Source organism: Arachis ipaensis, chromosome B2 (assembly GCF_059453495.1).
Source record: "Arachis ipaensis isolate K30076 ecotype BB chromosome B2, ASM5945349v1, whole genome shotgun sequence".
Lineage (NCBI taxonomy): Eukaryota > Viridiplantae > Streptophyta > Magnoliopsida > Fabales > Fabaceae > Arachis > Arachis ipaensis.
In genome coordinates this window covers 90,224,032-90,242,311 of record NC_142437.1, presented here as the reverse complement: position 1 = coordinate 90,242,311, position 18,280 = coordinate 90,224,032, and the positions used below count along the sequence as shown (strand labels likewise).

General features: G+C 37.9%; 2 non-coding genes across 2 annotated transcripts; both read right to left on the bottom strand.

Annotated features, from left to right (window-relative positions):
• Positions 1-2,259: 2,259 nt before the first annotated feature.
• Positions 2,260-2,367, bottom strand: LOC148574805 (small nucleolar RNA R71). Its single transcript, XR_015905971.1, has one exon. It is a non-coding gene; the product is annotated as a small nucleolar RNA R71 (small nucleolar RNA).
• Positions 2,368-9,312: 6,945 nt separating this feature from the next.
• On the bottom strand, positions 9,313-9,418 carry LOC148574804 (small nucleolar RNA R71). Its single transcript, XR_015906667.1, has one exon. It is a non-coding gene; the product is annotated as a small nucleolar RNA R71 (small nucleolar RNA).
• Between the last annotated feature and the right edge of the window lie 8,862 nt (positions 9,419-18,280).

Below are 18,280 nucleotides of genomic sequence, written 5' to 3'. Positions count from 1 at the left end.
GTTGTACGAAGTTGTGAAACAGAATTAAGAATATGAACGTGCGTATTAAGTTTTTAGCACCATTACCAAGGAAGGAATGATCACGATTTCGCACACCAAGTTTTTGGCGCCGTTGCCGGGAATTGTTCGAGTTTGGACAACTGACGGTTCATCTTGTTGCTCAGATTAGGTAATTTTATTTTAATTTTAAGCTTTTTATTTCTTATTCTCGAAAAATACAAAAAAAATTTCTTTTTTTTTTTCGTTTTTCTCAATTAATTTTTGAAAATTACAAAAAATTTTTATAAAATCATAAAATCAAAAATATTTTTTGTGTTTCTTGCTTGAGTCTAGAGTCAACTTTTAAGTTTGGTGTCAGTTGCATCTTTTTAATTTTCCAAAAATTATTTTCAAAAATTTTATGCATTGCATTCTTCATGATCTTCAAGTCGTTCTTGGCCAGTCTTCTTGTTTGATCTTCATATTTTCTTGTTTTGTGTCTTTTCTTGTTTTTCATATGCATTCTTGAATTTTTAGTGTCTAAAAATTAAAAATCTTTAAGTTTAGTGTCTTGCATGTTTTCTTTTCTTCAAAATTTTCAAAAATAAGTTCTTGGTGTTCATCTTGACATTCAAAGTGTTCTTGGTGTTCATCTTGATATTCATAGTGTTCTTGCATGCATCATGTGTTTTGATTCATAATTTTCATGATTTGTTTCAATTTTGTGTTTTTCTCTTTCATCATTAAAAATTCAAAAATAAAAAAAATAAATTTCCCTTATTTCACTCATAAATTTCGAAAATTTGAGTTGACTTTTTCAAAACTTTTTAAAATTTAGTTGTTTCTTATGAGTCAAGTCAAATTTTCAATTTAAAAACCTTATCTTTTTCAAATCTTTTTCAAAAATCAAATCTTTTTCATTGTTCTTTTGTAATTTTTGAAAATTTCAAATTGATTTTCAAAAATCTTTTTCTTATTTTCATTTCATATTTTCGAAATTAATACCAACATTTAATATGATTGATTCAAAAATATTAAGTTGTTACTTACCTATTAAGAAAGGTTCAATCTTTAAATTTTAAAATCATATCTCTTTGTTTCTTGTTAGTCAAGTAATCAATTTTAGTTTTCAAAATTAAATCTTTTCAATTCCTTATCATATCTTTTTCAATTTCAATCATATCTTTTTCAAAATTAATTTCAAAATTCTTTCTAACTTCTCCCCTAACCTCTTATCTTTTTAAAATTGATTTTTAAATCTTTTTCAATCAATCTTATCTTTTTGTTTCAATCATATCTTTTTCAATTTCAGTCATATCTTTTTCAAAAACAAATTTCAAATCTCTTTTAATCAATCATATCTTTTTGTTTCAATCATATCTTTTTCAAAACTGCCCAACTAACTCTCTACCTTTAATTTTTGAAAATTCCTTCAATCTTTTTCAAAATTTCGTTTTATATTGTTTTAATTTTAATTTAATCTAATTTCAATTTTAATTTTCGAATTTTAAATTTATTTTTAAAATATTTTTATTTTTTTATTTTGTTAAAATTTTTGAATTCTTCTCTCATCTCTAATCTCCTTCTATTTATTTATTCATCCATTAACACTTCTATCCTCACCCCTGTGTTTGGATTCTCATATTTTCCTTCTTCTATTCTTACTTTCTTCTACTCATATAAAGGAATCTCTATACTGTGACATAGAGGATTCCATATTTTTTTTTCTGCTTTCTTCTTCTTTTTCATATGAGCAGGAACAAGGATAAGAACATTCTTGTTGAAGCTGATCCTGAACCTGAAAGGACTCTGAAGAGGAAGCTAAGGGAAGCTAAAGCACACCTCTCTAGAGAAAATCTGACAGAAATTTTTGAAAAAGAAGAAGATATGGCTGAAAATAATAACAATGCAAGGAGGATGCTTGGTGACTTCACTGCACCTAATTCCAATTTACATGGAAGAAGCATCTCAATCCCTGCCATTGGAGCAAACAATTTTGAGCTTAAACCTCAATTAGTTTTTCTGATGCAACAGAATTGCAAGTTTCATGGACTTCCATCTGAAGATCCTTTTCAGTTCTTGACTGAATTCTTGCAGATCTGTGATACTGTTAAGACCAATGGGGTTGATCCCGAGGTCTACAGGCTTATGCTTTTCCCGTTTACTGTAAAAGACAGAGCTAGAGTATGGTTGGACTCTCAACCTAAAGATAGCCTGAACTCTTGGGATAAGCTGGTCACGGCTTTCTTAGCAAAGTTCTTTCCTCCTCAAAAGCTTAGTAAGCTTAGAGTGGATGTTCAAACCTTCAGATAGAAAGAAGGTGAATCCCTCTTTGAAGCTTGGGAGAGATATAAGCAACTGACCAAAAAGTGTCCTTCTGATATGCTTTCAGAATGGACCATTCTAGATATATTCTATGATGGTCTATCTGAACTATCAAAGATGTCATTGGACCATTCTGCAGGTGGATCCATTCACCTAAAGAAAACGCCTGCAGAAGCTCAAGAACTCATTGACATGGTTGCTAATAACCAGTTCATGTACACTTCTGAGAGGAATCCTGTAAGTAATGGGACGCCTCAGAAGAAGGGAGTTCTTGAAATTGATACTCTGAATGCCATATTGGCTCAGAACAAAATATTAACTCAGCAAGTCAATATGATTTCTCAGAGTCTGAATGGAATGTAAGCTGCATCCAACAGTACTCAAGAGGCATCTTCTGAAGAAGAAGCTTATGATCCTGAGAACCCTGCAATAGCAGAGGTAAATTACATGGGTGAACCCTATGGAAACACCTATAATCCCTCATGGAGAAATCACCCAAATCTCTCATGGAAGGATCAACAAAAGTCTCAACAAGGCTTTAATAATGGTGGAAGAAACAGGTTTAGCAATAGCAAGCCTTTTCCATCATCCACTCAGCAAAAGACAGAGAGTTCTGAGCAGACCCCATCTAGCTTGGCAAACATAGTCTCTAATCTATCTAAGGCCACTCTAAGTTTCATGAATGAAACAAGGTCCTCCATTAGAAATTTGGAAGCACAAGCGGGCCAGCTGAGTAAAAGGATCACTGAAACCCTTCCTAATACTCTCCCAAGCAATACAGAAGAAAACCCAAAAGGAGAGTGCAAGGCCATTGAATTGATCATCATGGCCGAACCTACAAGGGAGGGAGAGGACGTGAACCCCAGTGAGGAAGACCCCCTGGGACGTCCAGAGATCAATAAGGAGTTTCCCTCTGAGGAACCAAAAGACTCTGAGGCTCATCTGGAGACCATAGAGATTCTATTAAAACTCCTTATGCCATTCATGAGCTCTGATGAATATTCTTCTTCTGAAGAGAATGAAGATGTTACTGAAGAGCAAGTTGTCAAGTACCTTGGTGCAATCATAAAGCTGAATGCCAAATTATTTGGTAATGAGAGTTGGGAAGATGAACCTCCCTTGCTCACCAATGAACTAAGTGATCTGGATCAATTGAGATTGCCTCAGAAGAAACAGGATCCTGAAAAGTTCTTAATACCTTGTACCATAGGCACCATGACCTTTGAGAAGGCTCTATGTGACCTTGGGTCAGGGATAAACCTCATGCCCCCTCTCTGTAATGGAGAAACTGAGAATCTTTGAGGTGCAAGCTGCCAGAATCTCATTAGAGATGGCAGACAACTCAAGAAAATAGGCTTATGGACAAGTAGAGGACGTGCTAGTAAAGGTTGAAGGCCTTTACATCCCTGCTGATTTCATAATCCTAGACACTGGGAAGGATGAGGATGAATCCATCATCCTTGGAAGACCCTTCCTAGCCACAGCAAGAGCTGTGATTGATGTGGACAGAGGAGAGTTGGTCCTTCAACTGAATGAGGACTACCTTGTGTTTAAAACTCAAGGATCTCCTTCTGTAACCATGGAAAGGAAGCATGAAAAGCTTCTCTCACTGCAGAGTCAACCAAAGCCCCCACAGTCAAACTCTAAGTTTGGTGTTGGGAGGCCACAACCAAACTCTAAGTTTGGTGTTGAACCCCCACAACCAAACTCTAAGTTTGGTGTTGGGAGGTCCCAACCTTGCTCTGATTATCTGTGAGGCTCCATGAGAGCTCACTGTCAAGCTATTGACAGCGCTTGTTGGGAGGCAACCCAATGTTATTTAATCATTTTTATTTTATTTTCTCTTTGTTATTTCATGTTTTATTAGGTTGATGATCATGTGGAGTCACAAAAACTACTAAAAAATCGAAAACAGAATGAAAAATAGCATTGAAAATAGCACACCCTGGAGGAAGGGCTTACTGGCGTTTAAACGCCAGTAAGGAGCATCTGGCTGGCGTTTAACGCCAGAACAGAGCATGAAACTGGTGTTAAACACCAGAAACAAGCAGCAGTCTGGCGTTTAAACGCCAGGATTGCACCCAGAGGAAAGCTGGCGTTAAACGCCAGAAACAAGCATCAGACTGGCGTTTAACGCCAGAAACATGCACCATACTGGCGTTCAACGCCAGAAACATGCTATAGATTGGCGTTGAACGCCCAAAACAAGCAAGGAAGTGGCATTTAATGCAAGAAACATGCTGCAGTCTGGCGTTAAACGCCAGGATTGCATATATAGGGCGTTATACACGTCTAAAAGGTGCAGGGATGAGAAATCCTCAAACACCTCAGGATCTGTGGACCCCACTGGATCCCCACCTACTTCTTCTCTCCTCTTCACACCTTTCCATAACTCTCTTCCCCAAATACCCCTCACCAATCAACTCAATCACTCTTTCCCATCACCTCTTCACCAATCACATCCATCCTTTCTTCCCCAAAAACCCCACCTACCTTTAAATTCAAAATAATTTCCCTCCCAAACCCAACCCTAAATGGCCGAACCCTAAACCCCTCCCCACTCCTATATAAAACCCTCATTCCCTCTTCATTTTCACACAACAAAACCCTCTCTTCTTCCCCTTGGCCGAAACCATCTCTCTCTCCCTCTCCTCTATTTTTCTTCTTCTTCTACTTCTTTCTTTCTTCTTTTTCTCGGGGACGAGTAACCATTTTAAGTTTGGTGTGGTAAAAGCATAGGTTTTTATTTTTCCATAACCATTCATGGCACCTAAGGCCAGAGAAACCTCTAGAAAGAGGAAAGGGAAGGCAATTGCTTCCACCTCTGAGTCATGGGAGATGGAGAGATTCATCTCTAAGGTCCATCAAGACCACTTCTATGAAGTTGTGGCCAAGAAGAAAGTGATTCCTGAGGTTCCTTTCAAACTCAAAAAGAATGAGTATCCGGAGATCCGTCTTGAAATCCAAAGAAGAGGTTGGGAAGTTCTCACCAACCCCATTCAACAAGTCGGGATCTTAATGGTTCAAGAGTTCTATGCAAACGCATGGATCACAAGGAACCATGATCAAAGTGTGAACCCAAATCCAAAGCATTGGCTTACTATGGTTCGGGGGAAATACTTAGATTTCAGTCCGGAAAATGTAAGGCTGGCGTTCAACTTGCCAATGATGGAAGAGAACGCACGTCCCTACACAAGAAGGGTCAACTTTGATCAAAGGTTGGACCAAGTCCTCATAGACATATGTGAGGAAGGAGCTCAATAGAAAATTGACACAAGAGGCAAGCCGGTTCAACTAAGAAGGCATGACCTCAAACCAGTGGCTAGGGGATGGCTAGAGTTCATTCAACGCTCAATCATTCCTACTAGTAACCGGTCTGAAGTTACTATAGACCGGGCCATCATGATCCATAGTATCATGATTGGAGAGGAGGTGGAAGTTCATGAGATTATACCTCAAGAACTTTACAAGGTAGCTGACAAGTCCTCCACTTGGGCAAGGTTAGCCTTTCCTCACCTCATATGCCACCTCTGTAATTCGGTTGGAATTGACATAGAGGGAGACATCCTCATTGAAAAGGATAAGCCCATCACTAAGAAAAGGATGGAGCAAACAAGAGAGCATAGACCTCAACATGAACATGAGAAAATTCCTCATCATGAAATTCCTGAGATGCCTCAGGGGATGCACTTTCCTCCACATAATTATTGGGAACAAATCAACACTTCCCTAGGAGAATTAAGTTCTAAGATGGGATAACTAAGGGTGGAGCACCAAGAGCACTCCATCATCCTCCATGAAATTAGAGAAGATCAAAGAGCTATGAGGGAGGAGCAACAAAGACAAGGAAGAGACATAGAGGAGCTCAAGAGCACCATTGGTTCTTCAAGAAGAGGAAGACGCCACCCTCACTAAGGTGAACTCATTCCTTAATCTCATTGTTTATTTATTTTCCTGTTTTTCGATTTTTGAGCTTTATGTTTTATTTATGTTTGTGTCTTTACTATATGATCACTAGTGTCTAAGTGTCTATGCCTTAAAGTTATGAATATGAATCCATCGCCTCTCTTAAATGAAAACTGTTTTAATTATAAAAGAACAAGAAGTACATGGTTTCGAATTCATCCTTGAAACTGGTTTAATTATTTTGATGTGGTGACAATACTTTTTGTTTTCTGAATGAATGCTTGAACAGTGCATATGTCTTTTGAAGTTGATGTTTAATGAATGTTAAATATGTTGGCTCTTGAAGAATAAGAAAAAAGGAGAAATGTTATTTGATAATCTGAAAAATTATAAAAATGATTCTTGAAGCAAGAAAAAGCAGTGAATACAGAAAGCTTGCGAAAAAAAATAGCAAAAAAAAAGAGAAAGAGAAAGAAAAAGCAAGCAGAAAAAGCCAAAAGCTCTTTAAACCAAAAGGCAAGAGCAAAAATTCAATATCCCTTAAAACCAAAAGGCAAGGGTAAATAAAAAGGATCCAAGGCTTTGAGCATCAGTGGATAGGAGGGCCTAAAGGAATAAAATCCTGGCCTAAGCGGCTAAACCAAGTTGTCCCTAACCATGTGCTTGTGGCGTGAAGGTGTCAAGTGAAAACTTGAGACTGAGCGGTTAAAGTCGAGGTCCAAAGCAAAAATAGAGTGTGCTTAAGAACCTTGGACACCTCTAATTGGGGACTTTAGCAAAGCTGAGTCACAATCTGAAAAGGTTCACCCAGTTATGTGTCTGTGACATTTATGTATCCGGTGGTAATACTGGAAAACAAAGTGCTTAGGGCCACGGCCAAGACTCATAAAGTAGCTGTGTTCAAGAATCAACATACTGAACTAGGAGAATCAATAACACTATCTGAACTCTGAGTTCCTATAGATGCCAATCATTCTGAACCTCAATGGATAAAGCGAGATGCCAAAACTATTTAAGAGGCAAAAAGCTACAAGTCCCGCTCATCTGATTGTAGCTAAGTTTCATTGATATTTGGGAATTTATAGTATATTCTCTTATTTTTATCCTATTTGATTTTCAGTTGCTTGGGAACAAGCAACAATTTAAGTTTGGTGTTGTGATGAGCGGATAATTTATACGCTTTTTGGCATTATTTTTACATAGTTTTTAGTATATTTTTATTAGTTTTTAATTAAAATTCACATTTCTGGACTTTACTATGAGTTTGTGTATTTTTCTATGATTTCAGATAATTTCTGGCTGAAATTGAGGGACTTGAGCAAAAATCAGATTCAGAGGTTGAAGAAAGACTGCAGATGCTGTTGGATTCTGACCTCCCTGCACTAAAAAGAAATTTTCGAGAGCTACAGAACTCCAAATGGCGCGCTTTCAATTGCGTTGGAAAGTGGACATCCAGGGCTTTCCAGAAATATATAATAGTTCATACTTTGATTAAGGATAAATGATGTAAACTGGCATTGAACGCTAGTTCCATGCTGCATTCTAGAGTCAAACGCCAGAAACAGGTTGCAAAGTGGAGTTAAACGACAGAAACAGGTTACAAACTGGCGTTCAACTCCAAGAAAGACCTCTACACGTGTAAAGCTTAATACTCAGCCCAAGCACACACCAAGTGGGCCCCAAAAGTGGATTTCTGCATTATTTACTCATTTCTGTAAACCCTAGTAACTAGTTTAGTATAAATAGGACTTTTTACTATTATGTTTAGATTTTCGAATCTTTGATTAGTTTTATGCTATCTTAGACTTTTGTGAGGGCTGGCCATTCGGCCATGCCTGAATATTTATCACTTGTGTATTTTCAACGGTAGAGTTTCTACACACCATAGATTAAGGTGTGGAGCTCTGCTATTCCTCAAAGATTAATGCAAAGTACTACTGTTTTTCTATTCAATTCAACTTATTCCGCTTCTAAGATATTCATTCGCACTTCAATATGATGGATGTGATGATCGTGACAGTCATCATCATTCTCAGCTTATGAACGCGTGCCTGACAACCACTTCCGTTCTACTTTAGATTGAATGGATATCTCTTGGATATCTAATACAGGAGACCGAGTCCGAGTTATTGGTGTCTTTGTGGTATAAGTTAGAACCCATGGACGGCCATTCTTGAGAATCCGAAAAGTCTAAACCTTGTCTGTGGTATTCCGAGTAGGATTCAGGGATTGAATGACTGTGACGAGCTTCAAACTCGCGAGTGCTGGGCGTAGTGACAGACGCAAAAGGATCAATGGATCCTATTCCAGTATGATCGAGAACTGACAGATGATTAGCCATGCAGTGACAGCGCATTGGACAATTTTCACTGAGAGGACAGGTGGCCATTGACAACGGTGATGCCTAACATACAGCTTGCCATGGAAAGGAGTAGGAATGATTGGATGAAGACAGCAGGAAAGCAGAGGTTCAGAGGAACGAAAGCATCTCTATACGCTTATCTGAAACTCTCACCAATGAATTACATAAGTATCTCTATCCTATTTTAATTATCTTTTAGTACACTATAATCTCTTAATACATTTGAATCCGCCTAACTGAGATTTACAAGGTGACCATAGCTTGCTTCAAGCCGACAATCTCTGTGGGATCGACCCTTACTCACGTAAGGTTTATTACTTGGACGACCCAATGCACTTGCTGATTAGTTGTACGAAGTTGTGAAACAGAATTAAGAACATGAACGTGCGTATTAATTTTTTAGCGCCGTTACCAAGGAAGGAATGATCATGATTTCGCACACCAAATATCCTGATTTGGACGAGAACTTTAAGTTGAAGACCAGGTTGATTAACTTACTTCCTAAGTATCATGGTCTACCGGGTGAAGATGTGCTTAAACACTGAAAGGATTTTCAAGTGGTTTGCTCAGCTGCGAGAAGGCATGGGTTAGATAAAATTGCTATTATGGTATTCACTTTTCCTTCCTCTTTAGAGGGAAAAACAAAGGAGTGATTTTATACTCAGCCGGATGAAGTTATTACCAATTGGAATTGGTCGAAAGGAGTTTTTAGAGGAGTTCTTCCACCCCAAAGACCGAACAATTAAGGAAGGAGATTTCTAGTATCTTGCAAAGGGATGGGGAGATATTTTATGAGTATTGGGAACGTTTTAAGAAGTTGCTTGACTCTTGTCCTCACTATCAGATGGATGATTTGGTGCTTATTAGTAACTTTTGTAAAGGTCTATTTCCGTAAGACGAGATTCTCCTTGATGCCTCTAGTGCAGGATCACTCACCAAACATAAAATTGCGGATAAAGCTTGGGAAGTCTTATCAAATTTAGCGAAGTCAACACACTTGAGGACAAAGAATCCTCAACCAAGAGCTATTGGGGAGGTTTCTCTTTCTGGTGATGCCATTTTGACTAAGATACTTGGGAAAATGATCGTCTGGCTTAGACAAATCCATTAAAACAAACAAATATCTCCAATGCGTCTAGCTCTAACACAAACACCCCGAATTGAGGAACCGTCTCGATCATGTGGTAGTTGTGCTTGTAATACCCATTATACCGATGAATGCCCACAACTTCAAGAAGATAACACTTTGGCGGTGGCAAATCCCTTTCCAAATAGGATGACCTCAGCCTACCCTCTCGTAACACCCAAAGTTCTTATCAATATGGAGGCAATCAACACCAAGGGTAGAGAGACAATTCAAACCAAAGGTGGCAACAACCTCATCAAAAACAATCATTTAAAACCAAGCCTACCACAATCAACCACCTTAAAACCAACAATTTCATCAATCCCCACCATATCAACAACAAAACCCACTTTACCAACAGCACTCTCAGCCATATCACACACAACCCCAACAAAGATACTAACCACCACACACTAGGAAATCAACTTAAGGAAACCAAACCTCTTCTTCCAACCAACCCAATGTGGATAAAACTCTTTGTTCTTTTATCTAAGAACAATGGAAATTTCAAAAGATGAAAGATACCTACATGGCTACCATAGCTGAGGCATTGTCTTGTTTGACCTTTCCACACTCCAACAATAACTCAAATACATCCCAACTATCAAGCTCTAGTGGGATACCTTCTCAACCACTTTCCAACCCCAAGGGTGGCATTAATGCCATTATCCTAAGGTCCGACACAACACTTGATGAGAGTTCCCCCAAGCCTACATTTGTTAAGGAGGATGTTCATGAAAAAGAAGTTGTTGAGGTGGTAGACTTAGAGGAGGATGAAAAGGAAGATGTTGAAAAGAAAGAGGAGGAACTAGTGAAGCCTAAGGAACTTAAAACGAAGACCATCCTAGAAGAACCAAATCCAATCCCTTTTCCACTGGTGGTCAAGAAGAATGTGGAATTGGAGCTCAATATGGTACAAATCTTCAAGAAAGTTACGGTAATCATTCCTCTTTTTGATGTCATCCAACACGTTCCTAAATATGCTAAGTTTCTCAAAGATTTATATACACACAAAGAGCGAATTAGTGAATTGGAAACCATTACTTTGGGTAACTCCATTTCCTCTTTAATGGGTGCTATTTCAAAAAAGTATGGTGATCCAGGGCCATGTTTAGTTTCTTGTGTGATTAGAGGTGTCCGATTGGAAGATTGTATGTGTGACCTAAGTGTTGTGTAAGTATTATGCCCTCTCAGTTTGACAAGTTGAACCTCTCACCATTGAAAATATTAGCCGCTAAGTTTGTTTTGGCAGATAAAAGCATCATTTCGATGGTTGGCATTGTGAAGGATGTGCTATTGAGCATTAATGACTTAGTTTTCCCAGTCGATATCTATATCTTAGAGATGCCTCCCAATGATCAAGGAAGACCCTCTTCTATTTTGCTTGGGAGGCCTTTTCTGAAATCTCAAGGTTCAAGCTTGATGTCTTTTCCAGTACTTATTCATTTGAAGTTGATGACAGAATGGTGAAATTCAATCTAGATGAAGCTATGAGGTATCCACCAGAGAAACATTCAATCCTTCGGTGTGACATTATAGTTGAAGTTGTGGCGGAAGTCCAAGATGAACTCTATAAACACTTGAGCCTTGATAAAAGTCTAAGTGTAGAGGAAGTTGATGAGCATGATGAGAGTACCCTACCACCATCTCATTACCAAGAAGAAAGACAACTGATGCAGATTTTGAATACCACAAACTAATCGGCAAATGCACCAGGTCGTACCAAGTAATAACTCAGGTGAGTGAGTATCGTTCCCACGAGGATTAATGGACTGAGCAACAATAGTTGAGTGATTAGGCTAGTCAGACAAGCTAAATTGAGTGGTTTCGAGTTCAAATAGTATAAAATAGTAAATCAGAAAATGTGAGAAAGCAAACAGTGATTGGTTGCTGAAAATAATATGAGAAACAGTTAAGACTTTGGAGATGTTTAAATTTCTGGATTAACAATTCTTATCAACTACTTTAATCATTCAAAGATTCAATTCATAGTAAATTTTAGGTGATTAAACCCTAATTTTTTATTAATTTAACCTCTTCTAACCCAATCAACCATGAATTTCTTGGTCACTTAATTTAAATTAGAAGGTTAAGTCCAATTCTAGTTTATGAGCTACACAAACCCTAAGCTCCCAAAGATAAAACAATTATATGTCACGTATCGCATTAAATTCAGATAATTAGAGAGTTGTGAGGAATTGATTTCAAGCTTTAATTATAGTGATATAACTTTTCCAAGATTCAATAAGAATTCAAATAGAAAAAGATTTATCTTCCAATATACTCTAATTCCTAGGAAGAAGAACGAAACCAATCCTTGAATGTAAATTAGTGCATTGATTAAGAGTAGAATGACAATAGTATTAATCCATTAAAATAAACAGAGCTCCTAACCTTAACAATGGAGGTTTAGTTGCTCATGACCCAAAGAAAAATCTTGAGTTCTAAAAGTGTAAATTGCGAAATGAGGAAGAAGAAGAAGAGAACAGAAGAGCCCGAAGGGCTTAATCTCTTATCCTTTTATATCTAATCCTAATTAATCTAAAATTAAAATTCTAAAAACCCTAAAAATTATCTTTTCTTACTTTAAAAATTAAATTAAAAAAAAAAACCAAAAAATGTCTTCCGTGGAATTGCTTAACATGGGCCTAGCGCTAAACACCGAGCAGTGGCATTTAGCGCCACCAAACAGAATGCATCTCCAATGTTTCTAGACACTTGGCGCTAAATGCCAGGTAATGGTGTTTAGCATCACCTTCGCAGAATCATGGCACGAATTACGAGGCACCTGGTACTAAATGTCGGGTCATGGCATTTAGCGCTAGCTTCACAAAATGCTTGCATAAAGTATGAGGCTTGTGGCGCTAAACTCCAGGTAGTGGCGTTTAGCACTAGCTTGACAGCAACAATTTTCTTCTTTTTCTTCTGCATGAACTCTATCAAACTTGCTCAAATTTTACCTGAAATCAATAAAATAACAGTACAACTCAAAGTAGTATTCATGATGGTCTAAAACACCAAAATCACATAAAAACTCAACAAATCCATATTTAAATTACTAATAAAAGATAGAAAAGATGCTCACGCATCAATAAGCACACTAAGAAGCAAGGGAAGAGTTGAAACCCTTTCTTCCTCGAGAAAGTATAAAAAGGCAATTGGTTGGAGCTTGGCTGACATAGTGGGGATAAGCCCACAAACATGTATGCACCGTATCTTTTTGGAAGATGGTTCTAAACCGGTTCGCCAATCCCAACAAAGGTGAAACTGAACAATTCTTGATGTGGTGAAGAAAGAGGTTACTAGGCTCTTGGAAGCGGACATCATCTATCCCATTTCCGATAATGAACGGATGAGTCCGGTTCAAGTGGTTTCCAAGAAGTCTAGAGTTATAATGTTAAAGAAAGACAATGAAAAACTAGTAGCAACAAGGGTCCATAATGCATGGAGATTTTGTATTAATTACCAGAGGCTCAATCTAGCCACAAGAAAGAATAATTATCTTTTTCCCTTTATTGATCAGATGTTGGATCGCTTATTCAGTAAATCTCATTACTATTTTTTAGATGGTTATAATGGTTACTTTTAGATTCATATTGCTCTGGAAGATTAGGAAAAAACCATATTCACATGTCCTTTTGGAACTTATGCTTATAAGAGAATGCCTTTTGCCTTGTGTAATGCACCAGTTACGTTTCAAAGGTCCATGATGAGTGTTTTCTCCGATCTCATGGAGAATTGCCTAGAGATTTTCATGGATGATTTTAGTGTCTATGTTAATTCTTTTGATATATGGTTGGATAACTTGGCTAAGGTCTTAGAGCGATGTGCTCGTACTACCTTGTACTAAATTTTGAGAAATGTCACTTTATAGTAAAATAAGGTATATTACTTGGTCACATCATCTCTAGAAATGGAATTTTCGTTGACCTAGCCACGATTGAGGTGATTTCTTCTTTGCATTACCCCTCCTTGGTGAGGGAGATCCGTTCCTTTCTTGGACATGCAGAATTCTACAGGAGATTCATCAAAGACTTCAGCAAGATAGCCTTACCTCTCTTTCGGCTACTTCAAAAGGATGTGGATTTTGTCTTTGATAATGTTTGCAAGGAAGCCTTTGATAAGATTAAGGGAGCATTGACTACGGCTCCAATAGTGCGAGGCCCGAATTGGAACCTTCTGTTTGAGATCATGTGTGATGCTTCTAATTATGTCGTGGGTGCGTGCTGCGCTTGCACAGAGCGACGGCAAGACTCCCTATGTTATAGCCTATGCTTCTAAGATTTTGGATTCTACCCAATCCAATTACACCACCATCGAAAAGGAACTCCTAGCTATTATTTTAGCATTAGACAAATTTAGACCCTACATACTAGGATCCAAAGTGGTGGTGTATTCGGAGCACACAGCTCTAAAGTACCTCCTAACAAAAAAGGAATCTAAACCTAGGATGATTCGGTGGATATTGCTCTAAAGTATCATTGATTCATTTTCTTTAGATGTCTTGGAAGCAATTTCTCCTAACACTCCTTGGTTTGCACCCATAGAAAATTATTTGGTAGCTTGCACTTTCCCTCAAAGCTTTTTAAAACATCAAAAGGAAAAGCTGAAGAGTGATTCCAAATATTATATTTAGGATGACCCTCACTTGTGGAAGTGTGGAGTAGACCAAGTAATTAGAAAATGCGTGCCAAAATTCAAATTTCAATCCATCCTCTAATCTTGCCACTCGTCTGAGAGTAGAAGACATTGTGGCCCTCAAAGAACTACTCGAAAATTTTGGATTGCGAGTTCTGGTGGCCAACATTGTTTAAAGATGCAAATCAATATTGTCAAAACTGCCATCAATGCCAGAAGTTCAAAAATGCATTCCAAGGGGATGAAATGCCCCAACAACCAATGTTATTTGCGAAATTTTTGACGTGTGGGGCATTGACTTCATGGGACCATTTTCAAACTCAAATGGATTTCTATACATTTTATTAGCTATTGATTATGTCTCTAACTGGGTAGAAGCAATTTTAACCCAAACTGATGACGCTAACACCATTGTTTTCTTTGTGAGGAACAACCTCATTTGTCGCTATGGGTCGCCACGAGCAATCGTGAGAGACCAAGGAACTCATTTTTGTAATAGGAAGCTGGAGGCGTTGATGAGAAAGTATGGTGTGATCTATAAAATTGCTATTGTCTATCATCCTCAGACGAATGGTCGAGCTGAGGTTTCAAACCATTAAATTAAGCGAATTCTAGAGAAGGTGGTAAACCCTCAAAGGAAAGACTGGAGTGTAAGGCTAGGGGATGCATTGTGGGCCTATCGAATGACTTACAAAATACTGATAGGGATGATCCCATTTTGGTTAGTCTATGAAAAAGCTTACCATCTCCCTATTGAGATTGAACACAAAGCTTATTGGACAGTGATGGAGTGCAATCGGAACCAAAGGAAGGCGGGCACTGAAACGAAGCTGCAGTTAGAGGAGCTAGAGTTCCTGAGGCTTAAAGCATATGAAAATGCCAGAATTTATAAGGAGAGAGCCAAGGTGGTACATGATTGAAATATCCAGTGGAAGGAATTTAAAGTTGGTGATTAGGTGCTACTTTATAACTCAAGGCTAAGGCTAACGCCAAGAAAACTGAGGTCGAGGTGGGATGGCCTGTATAAAGTGGACAAGGTTGAGCCTTACGGTGTGTTTCAGTTGAGTCATCCATCAAGCCAGTTGCCCAACAATCCTAGGACAAAAAAGAGTTTGAGATTCTCCTCTTGGAAGATCCTTCCTAGGAAAAGAATTGAGGGTTATGCAAGTCCAACTTAAGGACTTTAAAGAAAAGTGCTAGGTGAGAGACACCCCACCATGGTAATATTTTTCAATTTCCTCTTTTGTACATAATTGATTGATATTTTAATTCTCCTCTTTAAATAGAATTGTTGAACTTTTTTTATAGAATTTTCTGGGTTATATGTTTGGTATTGTTATGATGATTGTTATGTGCTTAGGATGTTCAATTTGGTGCAAAATGGCAAAAATTCAGTTCCAGATTTCGTGCGTACGCATCTATCGTGCATACACATTTTCCTTAAAAATCTGTTTGTCATGCGTATGTGCACCTTATGCTTACGCATTGATAAACCACTATTTTATGATTTATCTTGTGCTCAATTGAATGGTTTTTATCAAGTCTTTGCTCACTTATTCATATAATTTGCATGGTTTTACAATTCCTTCCTTATTTTGTGATATATGTGAAAACATGTTTTCTAGGCCTTAAAACTGTTAATTTTAATTATCCCTTAGTACCATTCGATGCCGTGATCTGTGTGTTAAGTATTTTCAGGCTTTATAGGGCAGGAATGGCTTAGAGGATAGAAAGGAAACATGCAAAAGTGGAAGAAATGCGCGAAAATAAAGTTTTGAAGAAAATGGCAGTGACGCGCGCGCATGGATGACGCGGACGCGTGCCTAACGCAGAACACAAGCGATGCGTAAGCGTGACTGACGCGTACGCGTGACAAGGAAAATTTCCAAATGACGCGCACGCGTGACCTACGCGTATGCGTGACAGACGCCACGTGTAGAAAGTTGCAGAATTCGCCCCCAGCAAATTCTGGGCTCTTTTTCGGCCGAAATCCAAGCCCGAGAATACAGAATAGAGGCTAGAGAATGGAGGAATCAAGATCATTCATTCATTCATCATTCATTCAATATACACAATTTTAGATTTTAGATGTAGTTTCTAGAGAGAGATGCTCTCTCCTCTTTCTAGGTTTTAGGATTTAGGATTTCTTTTAGTTTTAGGTTTATTTCTTCTCAATTTCAGGTTCAATGTTCCTTTAATTTAGTTTCTCTTCTACTTTTATTTATTCTAGTATTCTACTTTATCTATTTTCCTTTATTGATTACTTTATGTTGCAATTTGGTTTATGAATTCTCATGTTTAATTTGATTTTCTATTTAATACAATTTGAGGTATTTCAGATTTATGATTGCTTTCTTCTATTTATGTTATTGATGCTTTCAATTTAATTTAGATTTCTTCTCCTTTGGCTTTGGTTGAGTAATTGGTGACACTTGAGTTATCAAACTCCATTGTTGATTGATAATTGGAATTTGCTGGTTGATTTGGATCCCTCTAAAGCTAGTCTTTCCATAGGAGTTGACTAGGACTTGAGGAATCCCATTAATTGGTCCACTTGACTTTTCTTTATTTAGTAAGGGTTAACTAAGTGGGAGCAATAAATAATTCTCATCACAATTGATAAGGATAACTAGGATGTGATTTCCAGTTCTCATACCTTGCAAGGGTTTTCATGATTATTAATTTAATTTCTTGCAATTTTATTTTCTTGTTCCTTATTCAAAAACCCAAAAAGATACTTTTCCATAACCAATAATAAATCATACTTCTCTGCAATTCCTTGAGAGACGACCCGAGGTTTAAATACTTCGGTTATTATTTTTATTGGGTTTGCTTTAGTGACAACCAAAACTTTTGTACGAAAGGATTCTCTGTTGGTTTAGAAACTATACTTACAATGTGATTACTTTTGCAAAATTCTTTACTGACAGAAAAACCTGGTTCATTCACGCATCTTCCATGAGTTTTTTGCCATGTCATGAGTACGCATTTGTAATGCGTACGCATTACCCAAAGTTTTAAAAATCTAGTGCCAAGTCCTAGGCGCACGTACCACTTGCGCGTACGCTCCTCTTCCCCTTTACGAAAAAAATTTTAATTGCTCTCATGCGTACGCACACCAATTGTGCGTACGCATCACCCCAATTCCAAAATTTCAAATTGGAAACCCAGGGGCAAGTCCTGCGCGTACGCATGCCTGGTGCGTACACATTACCCCTAGCACATGTCATGTTATGGTGCGTACGTATCATCCTAATTTTTAAATTTCAATTTCACAAGCCAGTGGGAGGTTCCGCACGTACGCACTTGTGATGTGTACGTATCACCTTGTGGAAACCCACACTCATGCATTCGCACGCAACATGCATATGCACCATTTGCAATTTTTTTAATGTTACTTGTGCGAACCCTAATTCGCACCCTCATTCATGTCTTATTTCTTTTCTTTTTCTTCTCTGCACCACCCCTTCACCTCCTTCCTCTATCACCATCATCACCAAGCTTCACCACCGCACCTCTACCTTCGACGAACCACTATCATCGCCGGTTTCGTATTCTTCTTCCTCATCTTCTTTTCTTCTTCGCTTTCCCTTTTCTTCCCCCCAATCCGCGACACTTTCCCTCTCTCAGAATTTGAAGTTGCACCTCTATTCCATCCTTGTTTCGGCGAGCTTCCTAGTGTCAGGCGACCTTCTGTTGCCATCTCTGGTCGTGGCAACAACATATAGTGCCACAGCAACTCCTTCCTCCCTTCTTCATTTCCATCTTTGACTAGTACTTCAAGTTTCTGCTCTGTTTTCTCTTATTATTTTGTTTAGCTTTAATTCCATAGTTTGTTCTAGATTAGTTTAGTTGGATATTTTATTTCTGTTAGTAGATTTTAGGTTGTTGGAAAAAGGTAGTTTAGTTTGTAGATTCTAGGTTAGTTGCAAGTATTAAGAATT